A 12,599-nucleotide genomic window follows, 5' to 3' on the forward strand; every position below is an offset into this window, starting at 1 on the left:
CTTAAAATACCACTTAGCTCTCATAAGAATAGAAATCATCCCTTTAATTGGCCCTCTCTCGTCCTCCCTCCGCCCCCACAGAGCCAGCCTCCACCACCCCGCTTCTTCAACTTCCTCCCTCAGCCGGTCTTTGGCATGCTGAAGGCCCATTCCCTCCTCCCATTCTGTCCAACCTACTTGCACCAAGGTCATCGGTCAAGTGGCTCTTTCCAAATTCTCAGCCAGTCTCAAAGTCATTCAGGACCCAAAGGAGGTTAAGACCCACACCTCTAAAAGCCCTTCATAAGGCAACAAAGCCCCTGCCCTGGAACTTGCAATCTCCTATACTCAAATGACATCCAAATCACCCTTGCCAGCTCTAAACTATCTGCCAAGCTCCAAATCCATCACTTCCAAGTGCCATTGGTCCCTGTAAGTCTTTATTTTTTAATTTTATGTATTTATTTTTTTAAAGTAGGCTTCATGCCCTACTTTTAAAGTAGGCATAGAGCCCAACACAGGGCTTAAAGTCACAATCCTGATATTAAGACCTTAGCTGAAATCAAGAGTTGGATGCTCAACCAACTGAGCCACCCAGGTGCCCCAGTAGCTGTTGGTCTTTAAAAACTATACACTTAAGTTTCTGCTTCTCCTTACACCTTGGCATTCACCCTCAAAACAAATTAAAAAAAATAAGCAAAAAAATTCAGCCATCATGTTTTATTGCCTAAATCTTCACCATGGATTTAAAAAAATATATCGTGGTAAAATACACATAGTGTAAATTCACCATCTTACTGATTTTTAAGTGTATAGTGGCTTTAAGTACATTCCCATCATGATGTAACCATCACCACCACGTACCTCTAGAACTCTCTTATCTTGCAGAACAGAAACTCTGTCCCCATTAAACAGTAACTCCTCATTCCCTCCCCCTTAACCCCTGGAAGCCACTGTTCTGCTATCTCTATAAATTTGACTACTCTAGGTACCTCATATAAGTGGAATCACATTGTATTTGTACTTTTGTTATTGGCTTATTTTACTTAACATAATGTCTTTGAAGTTCATCCATCTGTTGGAATTCCTTTGTAAGGCTGAATAATATTCCCTTGTATATATATTTATCCATTTTATTTATTCATTCATTCATCCATGGACATTGGAGTTGCTTCCATCTTTTGATTATTGTGACTAATGCTATGAACATGGGTATACAAATAGCTCTTTGAGTCCTTGCTTTCAATTCTTTTGGGCATATATCCAGAAGTGGAATTGCTGGATCATATGGTAATTCTACATTCAACTTTCTGAGTAACTACCATATTGTTTTCCACAGCAGCTGCTTTTCTTCTTTTTATAGTAGCCACCCTAATGGATATAAAGTGGTATCTTGTGGTTTTGATTTGCATTTCTCCAATGATTAATGATGTTGGGCACCTTTTCATATGCCTTTTGGCCATGTACTTAACTCCTTTGGAGTAATGTCTATTCAATCCTTTACCCATTTTAAGACAGGCTTTGTTCTTCTTGTTGTTGAATTGTAGGAGTTCTTTCTATATTCTAGATATTAACTCCTTATCAGATATATAACTCACAAATATTTTCTTCTACTCCATGGTTTGGCTTCCCACTTTGTTGAATATGTCCTTTGAAGCACAGAAGTTTTTCATTTTGATGTAGCACAACTTACCTATTTTTTCTTTTGTTGCCTAAGCTTTTGGTAATATATCCAAGAAATCATTGCCAAATCAGTCATGAAGCTCTTCCTCTACATTTTCTTCTAAGACTTTTATAGTTTCAGCTCTTACACTTAGGTCTCTGATCCATTTTAAGTTATTTTTGTATATGGTATAAGGTAAGGGTCCACCATCATTCTTTTATATGTGGATATGTAATCTTCCCAGCACCATTAGTTAAAAAGTGTCCCTTTTCCTATTAAATGATCTTGGCATTCTCATCAAAAATCATTTGACTATATGTGTAAGAGTTTATTTCTGGGCTTTCTATTCTATTACATTGGTCTATATATGTCATCATAAATAATTTTCAATATTAAACACTTGTTGAAACAGTATTTTGGATATACTGGGCTCCATACATTCTTAAAATTAATTTCATCTTTTTTTTTCTTTTTACTTTTTCAATGTGGTTCCTAAAACATTTTAAATCACACATGTGGCTTTCATTATATTTCTATTGGCCAGTGCTGCTCTCAGTGGTCTGAACTTGGGCCACCAGCAATGTAGAGGGCAACAGGTGACACCATGGGATTAAATGGTAGTTTGCAAGCTCCTTTCCTTTTGTGTTTACCCCTAGAGTACTCAGGGATCAGGAGAGTAGTGTGGTTGAGAACTGGGGTTTTTTTTTTTTTTTAATCAGGCAAGCTCAGGTTTCAATTTTCACGACCTGCTCTGTCCAGAACAGCAGCCATTAGCTACATATGCCTAGTAGGTACTCGAAATGTGGCTAGTGTGAATTAAGATGCACTGATAACTGTTGAATTCAGACTAGATTTCAAAGACTTAGTACCAAAAAAAGTGATGTGAAATATCTCATTAGTAACCTTTACATTAATTACATGTTGAAATATTAACATTTTTTAAAGATTTTACTTGAGAGAGGGTGAGTGAGCATGAGTGGTAGAGAGGGGGAGAAGCTAGGAGCCTGACATGAGACTCAATCCCAGGACCCTGAGGATCATGATTCCAGCTGAAGGCAGATGCTTAACTCACTGAGCTACCCAGGTACCCCAAACTACCAACACTTTTTATAGACTGAGTTAAATAAAAATATATTAAAATTTAATTCCATTTATTTTTTTAAAGATTTATTTGAGAGAAAGTTCAAGATTTTAAAGATTTATTTATTTGAGAGAAAGTTCAAGTTCTCATGTGCATGCACACAAGCAAGGGAGGGCGACAGAGGGAGAGAAGCCAAAAACTTGCTCAACGCAGAGCCCCACACAGGATTCCAGGTCACAACCCTGAGATCATGACCTGAGCCGAAATTAAGAGTTGGACTCTTAACCAACTGAACCATCTAGGCCCATATCTTTTATTTTTAATAGATTTTTAAAAAAATAAGCTTTAGTTGCACAGGGAGATTGAGTAGGTTTCCCAAATCACTCCTACTCTCACATCACACATGCACAGCCCCTACCAGAGTGGTACGTTTCTTACAACTGATGAACCTGCATGGACACATCATCACCCAGAGTCCATAGTCTACATTACAAATTCATCCTTGATGCTCTATACTCTATGGGTTTGGACAAGTTTACAATGACTTGTATCTACCATTATAGCATCATACAGAATAGTGTTATTGTCCTAAAAACCCTCTGTGCTCTGCCTATTTATCTCTCCCTCCCCCTATCCCCTGGCAACCACTAACCTTTTTACTGTCTTTAGTCTTGCCTTCTTCAGAATGTCATATAATTGGAATCATATAGTACTAGTCTTTTTGGAATGGCTTCTTTCACTTAGTAATACGCATTTAAGGTTCCTCAATGTCTTTTCAAGGCTTGATAGCTCATTTCTTTTCTTTCTTTTTTTTAATGTTGCTCCTAGAATTTTAAAATAACATATGGCAGCTCATGTTATGTTTCTGTTGGATACTTGTTGGCTTGTATGGGCCGTTTTTCAGTCTGGCATATGCCTGTCTCTTCAGCCACTCAAGGTCATGCCTGGCCTGGCTACCCCTAGGTTCACTGCACCCTGATACTCCAGCCTCCTTGCCTTCACATATACTAGAGTCCCCTCACTAGAGCCTTAACTCCCTTATCCCTGAAGACTAATTCATGTTCAGACCCAGTTCAAATAGGACATCTTCACTGAAGCTTTTCTAAATTTCTACTGCACTTAAGTCACCTTTACACACTTTATATTGTTTCTTTCTTTTTTTTTTTTTAGTATTGTGTCTGATTTTTCCTCTAGATTATGAGTTCTCCTTGAACTTAGAGAAGAGGTTTTGTTCATCTTTGGATCTTCAATTTCTAGCACGGGGCCTGACATTCTATAGGCACTCAAACATATTGAGTGGATAAATGAATGAAAGAAACACAACAAAAATCAGATTATCCTCCAATGAGAGATGACATATCCACTTAATAATCAAACAGCTCAGAAAAGTATCTTAAATGCAATAAACCAGACTGAGGTTAAAAAAAAAAGAGCTCAAATTATTCACAAGCTAAAATTTGTGTTTTAAGTCAAATCAGCACCTTAGTAACATTTATAAAGTGTGTCACAATTAAGAGGTAGTAAACCAGCCCCCTAATGGTTAGCAGATCCTGAATGGCTTGGAAATATGGGGACTGGCTACAGAAACTGGATGGTTAAAACCACCACATTCTGTATCCATTAGCTGACAGCCCAGATCCCACCAGAATAGAGGCACTGGAACTGAGTCTTTGATGTCGTTTCCACAGAAAGCCACCAAAATGATTAAAGGGTTGGAAAATGAGATTTATGGGGAATGGCCAGAGGAACAGAGACAATGCTGCTCAGACAAGAGAAAAAGCCGAAGGGTGACTTAATGGCCATCTTCAATCATTGTTATTACACAGATGATGGTGGCCAGATGGTTTCCATTTCCACCAAAAAAAGAACACTGAAAATGGACTTAAGCTGCAGCCTAAGTGGTCTAGTTTTAAAGAAAGAACTTAACAGCTAACAACTAGCAGTATATAGCAAAGCTGACTCAGAATGTCTATGGTGTGGCCACTTCCAAATGTCTTTAATTATGCTAATGGGTGGGGTATGTTTGGGCCTTCAACAATCTTTTGTTGAGGGCAAATCCTCAGCTGGTTAATCTTCAAACGAATCCCATAACATACAACCTTAGGAATGGAAAAGAAAGATATGAAATTGAAACACAGCACCCTCTGGTGTACGTAACTGTCTTTCAATCAAGGGAAGATTCTTGACATAGAAAAGTATTTCTCAAAATACAAGGTTCAAACCAAAAAAGAGTCAAGGGAAACCTACACCAGGCTAGTCCTGGTATTCATTTAATTGCTACTTCCATCTTTTTCCAGCTCCTACTGTGGCACTTTCCTCTTGGAAAGCAAGAAGCCTCGACACAGGCAACCTCAACCTCTGATCATGGCTATCTCCCAATCAACTTCTGAATGAATTCAGGCTCTGATACATCAGCCGGCAGGTGAACATTTCATTATAAGGCATGGCAATGCTTCCTACCAGATCATGTGCATTTGCCCTGCACTCAAGAAGACATTACATACAGCAGTTAGTGTGTGCTCCTGAGCTGTCATGGCGTACATGGCCCTTCCTTATCAGCATCTGTCTCAAGAATGCCAACAGGCCACTTTTAGATCCTCCTAGGCTATGTACTCTGAAACGTTCTGCATATCCCTTCCTTTATTTTAAATGAAGTACAAGATAGTCTACCAATGCAGAAAGTCTGTAAATCAATCAAGAGTGTTTCAAGGTCCTCTCCACAGCTTCAGTCATCTTGGTGCTGAGTGGAAACTTCATTTACGTGACACGTGTGACTCATTTCTGCAAAGAAACTAGTATATCCTAGACGAAGAAAACACAGGCCTGTGTCCAAGATTCACAATCCAGTGGGGGAGACAGAGAGATATAGGTGTAAACAGATACAAGTTGAAAGCTGAAGCTCAAAGCTGTGAGTGCCAACGGAGGTCGGAGGTCAGGGGAAAGGCAGTGGAAACACCAGAGAAGAACTTACACCCTGTGGGAGCAGGTCTTACAGGGTGAGAAGGCATCCCCCAAGCAGGTCACCACTGGGAGAACAGGGCCATAGAACACACTTCCCCGCCTGTCTTGAAGGCTTCCTTGAGGAGACATGAGACATGAGAAATGCACCAGAATAAGCTGACCTCTACACATATCTAAGTACCAACAAACAAACAAAAATGATGCAGATTGGGCCCTGGCCTGATGGAGGTATGAGCAGGCCAGAGTGGAAAGCACTAGGAGACAAGGGGGCCTGCCTGGCTGGGAAGCTCCTGCCCAACAAGCCAGGAGCCTTGCTTGAGCTCAGCTCCCTTGTAGCACTGGCGATGATGTGCTATAACTGTGGAACCAGCTCCCTCCCCCAGGAAACTGTGGGCTGAGGCAAGGGCTGTATCTTCTTATCACTGTACCTCATCACTCAGCACAGACGGAGCTGAAGCAAAATGTGATGAGTAAATGCGTCCATATGCATGATTAGGATGTAAAGAGCAGAGCTCTGGACCTGTAATCCCAAACACTTTCCAGTGTCAAGTTCACTTTGTTCTGCCTCTCCTCATAAACTACCCATCCTCACCTGGTTCGTGTTTTCCTATCCTTTCATTTTACCCTCATAAACCAATCCCCATCCTCCCACTGGGAGAAGGGGGTAGATATTCCTGTCCCCAGTCAAGAGTGGCCTATGTCAAACTGATAAACAACCAAGCCAAAGTAGTACCAGAGAATTGGCTTCTCAAGCACTCCAAAGAATGAGCCAGTCCTGCGTCGCGAGGAAAAAGAGAAACCCAACCCGATTACAGTGTAAAAATAGGTCAGTGCTTGAATACAGCCCTTCGGGTTACTGGCAGCAAGCCCCTTTTGGTTCTGACTCTAGTGTCACAAGAAAGTGGCAGCACAGTCTTAGAATAAGGGCTCCATAGCCAGCTGGCGGTCTCAGCCTGGCCTTCTAGAAGCAGCACATCGGGCCAGGCAAATACTGGGGATCTCAGTAAGCCTACGTCACTGCTGACATGAAATACCAGAGTTGGTAAGTTCTGTTTTGTTTTGAACAAATTAGGAGACAATTTAAGGTTGTCCTTATGTTAAGTCGCTCTCCCTTGCATTCAGTATTCTCTCTCCCTTGCATTCAGCTATACTTTATTTAATAAGAAGAAATGAATAGGGTTCAGCTAGCTTGCTTATACCAATGCCAGGCCAATAGAAGCTTCTTTGCCATGAGAGAGTTATAGTTATGAATTATTGCTATGTTCTACTTGCAACAAATTCTGTGTGTGTACCTGTGTGTGCATGGCTGGGAGGGATGTCAAAATTTTGGTTCTATGTCAAAAACTCATTGTATATGGTTAAAAAAAAAAAAGCTAGGAACTACTGGTCAAGAATCTGTGGCAACATAGAGAAGGTGAAGAAAAGAGCATCTGAGCAATAGCAAAGAGCATATTTCATAAGAGCAGCGATTGACATTTATCAAACACAAGGTTCCAGAGTGCTCTTCTGGTAGAGTAATTCTAAAACGTTCCAGAATAGTCCATTGATATATTTTTCTATAAAAATAGCCCTAGCTCATATAGTATCTAGCGCACATGTCTTTTCAAACTGCAAGATCTGAGGTAAGGGCTCTGTGGAGGACCACTCAGCCTCAGCAATAATGATATGTACACAGTGGGTATCTATTAAACACACTGGTTACAGGAGTTCACCTGCAGTGTCCTTCTTTACTAGCAGAAACAAGGGGGCCATAATGATGTGTTCCCATCCAAGACCCAATTTGTTGCATGAGACTGAACTTCAGTTCAGTTCCCTTGATACTAAAGCACTCAATACCCTGTATTTGTTTGCCTGTGTGTAGAGCTGACAGGTGCAGGGTCTGAAAAGCTGAGCTGAATCTTAATGTAGACATCTAAATTAATTAGAATTTATATTTCAACTATTTCTAACAAAAGTTGAGATAACAAGACTAAATAGGAGGGAAAAAAGGGTAATAAAGGATTCAGAGAAGGAACTAGAAAGAGGGAAAGAAGAAAAAGGAAACACCCAAGCAATGCCTTCTCTACCAAAAAAACATTTTTGCAGAAATTTACATTACCATTTTAACATCTATTCAATACGAAAACACGACAGGAATTTATACATTCAGTTTTCCTAACTTTGTATTTCATTAATCAAAATCTTCAGATAAATTTGAAAAATACTAATACATACACAAGACATTTCCTTAATTTGCAGAAATCTATAAGCAATTCATGCTTTGCCAAGATGAGGCACTCTAACCCCTGTTCCCCCACCTCCTCCAAGGTACTGTCGTGGTCCACAGATTAGAATCACTAACATATACAGAATTAAAGCTACCAAGTGCCATTTGGATTCTAAGGTACAAGTAATGAAATCCACTAACTCAAATGGCTTACATCATGAAGGAAGTTTAGTGGCACAGGTAACGGGAAGTCCAGAGGTTGGGTTTGATACCACTGCTCTACAACGAAAACAAGGGCCTTTCTTTTCTCTCTACTTTGTTAGCTGCATCCTACGAATATTTCCCTAATTAAAGTAAGATGGGGGCAGCCCCGGTGGCGCAGCGGTTTAGCGCCACCTGCAGCCCAGGGCATGATCCTGGAGTCCCAGGATCGAGTCCCACGTCGGGCTCTCTGCATGGAGCCTGCTTCTCTCTCTCTCTCTCTCTCTCTGCATCTCTATGAATTAATAAATAAAATCTTAAAAAAAAATAAAGTAAGATGGATGTGGCAGTCCCAGGCTCCATGTCCCACACCATCTAGAAGGACACAGAGAGGACTGGCTTTGGGAAGGCCTCTCAAAACACTGAGGAGCTTTCTTACCAAATCCTTAGCAAACATTCTGATGTCCTGAGCTGAGTCATATGCCTGGCACTAAACCTTGGCACTGACTGCCGCTGGGCTAATCACTGCAGCACATTCGAGGGGTTACCTGACTGCGTTTACACAATCAAGACCCATCCCTGGAGCTGAGGGTGGGACTGAGCCCTCTTTACTGGAAGACAAAAACAAATATTGTCTGTTTACTATGGAAGGGAGTGCTAGAGAGACAGGGAAAATTACAATGTTCTCCACATCTCACCTGGTACTGTATTTGACTCGGAGATCCCTAGTATCAAGGGCAAACTTGAAAATGCATTTTGAGTGCACTCTATTATTTAACAAAGATGGACATTCACTCTTACATGGAGACAAAGTCTCTTGGAGGTAAACTCAAGGAGAAACATGTCTCAGAACTCTTTTTAAGGGGAAATGGGCAAAGGTGAGGAAGTAGGCTAAATTTGGAAAGATACCGTACAACACAAACAGCTATTCTATACACTGATCCTCCAGAAGGCAGAGGACATCTCAGTAAATCCTAACCAAGCAAAAGGGCTGAGATGAAATGATCTAACTTACTATAAAAAGTAGGCACTGATTTATCTTAGACCCCTCCTTGTGTACCAAATTTTTAAGAATGAGCCAGACCAATTTTAAAACATGACTGCTAGAGGTTTTTAAGTTACTGTTATTATCAGATTACCTACTTGAGCATGTTTGTATACAGATGTGTACACTGTCACTTATTTCAAATAAAAAATACCTGAGTACTATGAAATGCTCAGCTCCATGCTAAGAAATACAGTAGAAATGGGAGAGTGCAAATCCACAATGTCTCTGCCCTCAAGGAGAAGAACCACACCACCACCACCACCACCGGCCGAAAAAAAATTACTGTTAGGCTCTGTGCCAACTGCTTCCCATTTATTTCCTCATTTAATTTAATCCTTGAAACAATCCTATGAGCTAAGTATCATCAATCAATTTACTCAGAAACCAAAGTTGAACAGCTAAATAACTTCACTCAGGTCACACAAGCAATAGGCAACAGCTGGGATTCAAATCCAGGTCTTCCTGACTCCAGAGCTACACTCATAACCTATGGCACATCTGGTTGGCAAGAAAACAGACACAAACATCCTGTAAGAGTGAACAGCATAAGAAAGTATACTAGAGTTAAGAGCTAAGTCTTGGGATGTAGGGTTAAGTGCCCCTGGATTCAGAGGAAACCAAAGAAGGCATGTCATGTTAGGAGGAGCCATCATAAGCCGCTGTTATGTGAGCCCTATAGATACTGATGTCCAGCTGATCATACACCATCCATCCCCTGGCCTCTGACTCATGACCTACTCATGTAACATTTCTTGATTATTAACCACTGATAAAAATGGACGGCCGATGACATTTCTGCAGGCCTTAGGATGTTTTTTAGCTATTGTCAAGGATGGAATCAGTTCTTTCTTTGATATGCACAGACTACTTCTCTGTTCTAGAGATAAGGCCATACATAGAAGAAGTAAGTTTTAAATTCTCTGGGCAAATACTAGAAGGGATTTCCACTGTTTGGATATTTAGATGGTTTTTATAACCCTGGCCCTAGGAATATATGACAAATGCCTTTGCACATGGGATCAATTTTCACTAACCTCTCAGCACTGTGGGAAAAAGGTAAATGTAATATAAAGTGTGAACAAAACGTACTACTACTTCCTCTGTGCTGGTCTCCATGTACCAAGAAGCCGTGGGAGCGAATGGATGGATGAAGTGTCCCTCTCATGCCTCAGCAGCCTCCTTACAAGGCAGCTGACCTGCCTACCCAGGTCAGGGAGACCTCCCAACCTTCAGGATATGGTTCTAGGGCCCCAGTGTTCCGAGAGAGAGAAACAGCTCCTTATCAAAGCAGTGGGAAGTCAGGAGCCAATGACTCAGGAGAAACAGGTGAACATTTCAGCACTCTAGTACTTTCACAAGGAAAAAGATGTGCTACTGGCCCAACGCCAGTAGGGCCTCTATGTATTCTCACAGGTGTAATGGTGAGGTGCTACCCGGAATTAAGATTGCTGCTATCAAGGCAAAGGGAAACAATTCGGTTTTCAGGGTCACATCAGGGACCTTAGATTTATTTTTCAGCCTCAACCTACATTTGATGGACTACTGTGTGACAGGCTCTGTGCTAACATCTCACAGCCTCAAATAATCCTAGGAAATAGACATTATCTTGATCTTACTTGTGTAGAAGCTGAAACTCAGGGAAGTTCTGTCTATTGTCACAGAGCTGGAATGTTATAGTTAGCTATTAGACTGAATTCCCTAATGTCAAGTCCAGTGTTCATTCCATGTTGTATCACGGACTCTCCTAGTGCAAAAGATGTGGGGCCTTGGAATACTATTATTCTATAAACTGGAGTTTGGATGGTCATCCTCATTAGGACCAAGCTCTTATTTTTGCTTCAAGAAAAAAAGAACAAGCCAAGTTGAAGGGGACTTTCAGAAGGCAAAGGGTGATTAGGTGTTGCAACAGACAGACAAGCAGTCTGGAAACCTGAAGGTGAGGACCTGCTCTGAGCAGGGTGAAGAAAAACTTCAGAGCGGTAAGGCCACCTACCAGGGAGGAGGAGCTTTTGAGGTTAACAATAGACCCCCAGGACAGACACAGAGGTAGACAAGCAAAAAGAAGTTCATAAGGCGCTGGGGTGGCTCAGTCGGTTGAGCGTCTGCCTTCAGCTCAGGCCATGATCCTGGGGTCCTGGGATGGGGGGCGGGCGGCAGACTCCCTGCTCAGTGAGGAGTCTGCTGCTCCCCTCTGCCCCTCCCCTCCATCTCCCCCTGCTCCTGCTGTCTCTCAAATAAATAAATAAATCTTTAAAAAAGAAAGAAAGAGAGAGAGAGAGAGAGAACCAACCTACCTTGTGTGGGAAATCCCTTAGATCAGGGTTTCTCAACCTTGGTACAGACGCTTTAGACCAGGCAATTCTTTGTTCTAGAGGGCTGTCCTGTGTATTGTAGGATATTTAGCAATGTCTCTGACCTTTACCCACCAGGTGCCTACAGCACCTCCTGCCCCACCCCCTTGTTGTGGACAATCCCCTTGTTGGGGACAATCCTGCCCCACAATCAAAAAGGTCTGTGGACACTGCCAATTGTGTCCTGCCAAGCACCACTACCTTAGATGAAGGTGTGGCAGCCACTGGGGCCTGGACAATAGGAAGGGGGAACTATGAACCACATAGGAAAGGAAGCAGAGAGCCCCAGTGTCCTTTCATCAACTCCCCCAGGTATGGACTCTGACAACACTTGGACAAATGGAGCCAAAAGTGATCCCACCATGGAGTCCCTTTGAAGAATGCCCAGCTGGACCCGGGCTGGGAGCAAAACGTCTGCAGGACGAGAGAAAGGATTCTAGATCTAGGCAACTTGGCAAGGGCAAATCTTCAGTCTTCTCTCCTTTCAGTAACCTGAAACAAGAGAGAAACACCCAGGGAGGAGGATCTGAGAGGACCCGGATGAGGAGAACCACTAGTGTGTGAGATGCCCATGTATGAGGTGGCTATGACCACAATGTCAGCTGTGCCTGAGCCTTCAGTGGCCACCTCCCCTGCCCGCACTCTCCCCTTGGGCTGCGGCTGCCCAGGCTAGGCCAAAGCACCTGGGATACCCACTCCTGGGAGCCAGGGAGGAAAAGGAAGCGGTGCGGACTGGAGCACCCCGAGGTGAGAGGGTGAGAGCCTGATAGAGTTCACAAAGGTGTCCATGTTCCTCAGTAAGGAGAAAACCAGGTGGAACTGGTCTGGGGGTCTGAGGAAAGGAAAGAGGCAGAGAAAGGAACGTTCACAAAGTGCCAATTCTAGGTAAGGCACGTCATGTGGGCTACTGCGTGCGATTTTCATGGCATCACGTGATACCCGTGAACAGTATGGGTGTTATCATCATCTCTTTACAGTGGAGGAAAGTGAGCTGTACGGAGGCAACCGATGGAGGGCCTCCCCAGCTACCCAGAGGCCCCGGGCATGGCTGGAAGTCTCCTCCGGGCTGGGGCTCCTCTGGGCTCCAGGGCCCACAGCATGAGCTGGAG

General features: G+C 42.5%; 1 protein-coding gene across 10 annotated transcripts in view; it reads right to left on the reverse strand.

Moving 5' to 3' along the window:
• The window catches only part of ZHX3 (zinc fingers and homeoboxes 3), a 125,248-nt gene that overhangs the window by 33,480 nt on the left and 79,169 nt on the right, over positions 1 to 12,599 (reverse strand). Inside the window, exon 1 of one of the 10 annotated variants that reach the window (XM_072801033.1) lies at positions 11,434 to 11,554. The exons of the other annotated variants lie outside the window; for them this stretch is intronic. The gene's annotated coding sequence lies outside the window, so the exon portion shown is untranslated. Of the gene's footprint in view, positions 1 to 11,433; positions 11,555 to 12,599 lie in introns of those variants that run through there. 10 annotated transcript variants of the gene reach the window in all.

Source organism: Canis lupus, chromosome 26, assembly GCF_048164855.1.
Source record: "Canis lupus baileyi chromosome 26, mCanLup2.hap1, whole genome shotgun sequence".
Lineage (NCBI taxonomy): Eukaryota > Metazoa > Chordata > Mammalia > Carnivora > Canidae > Canis > Canis lupus.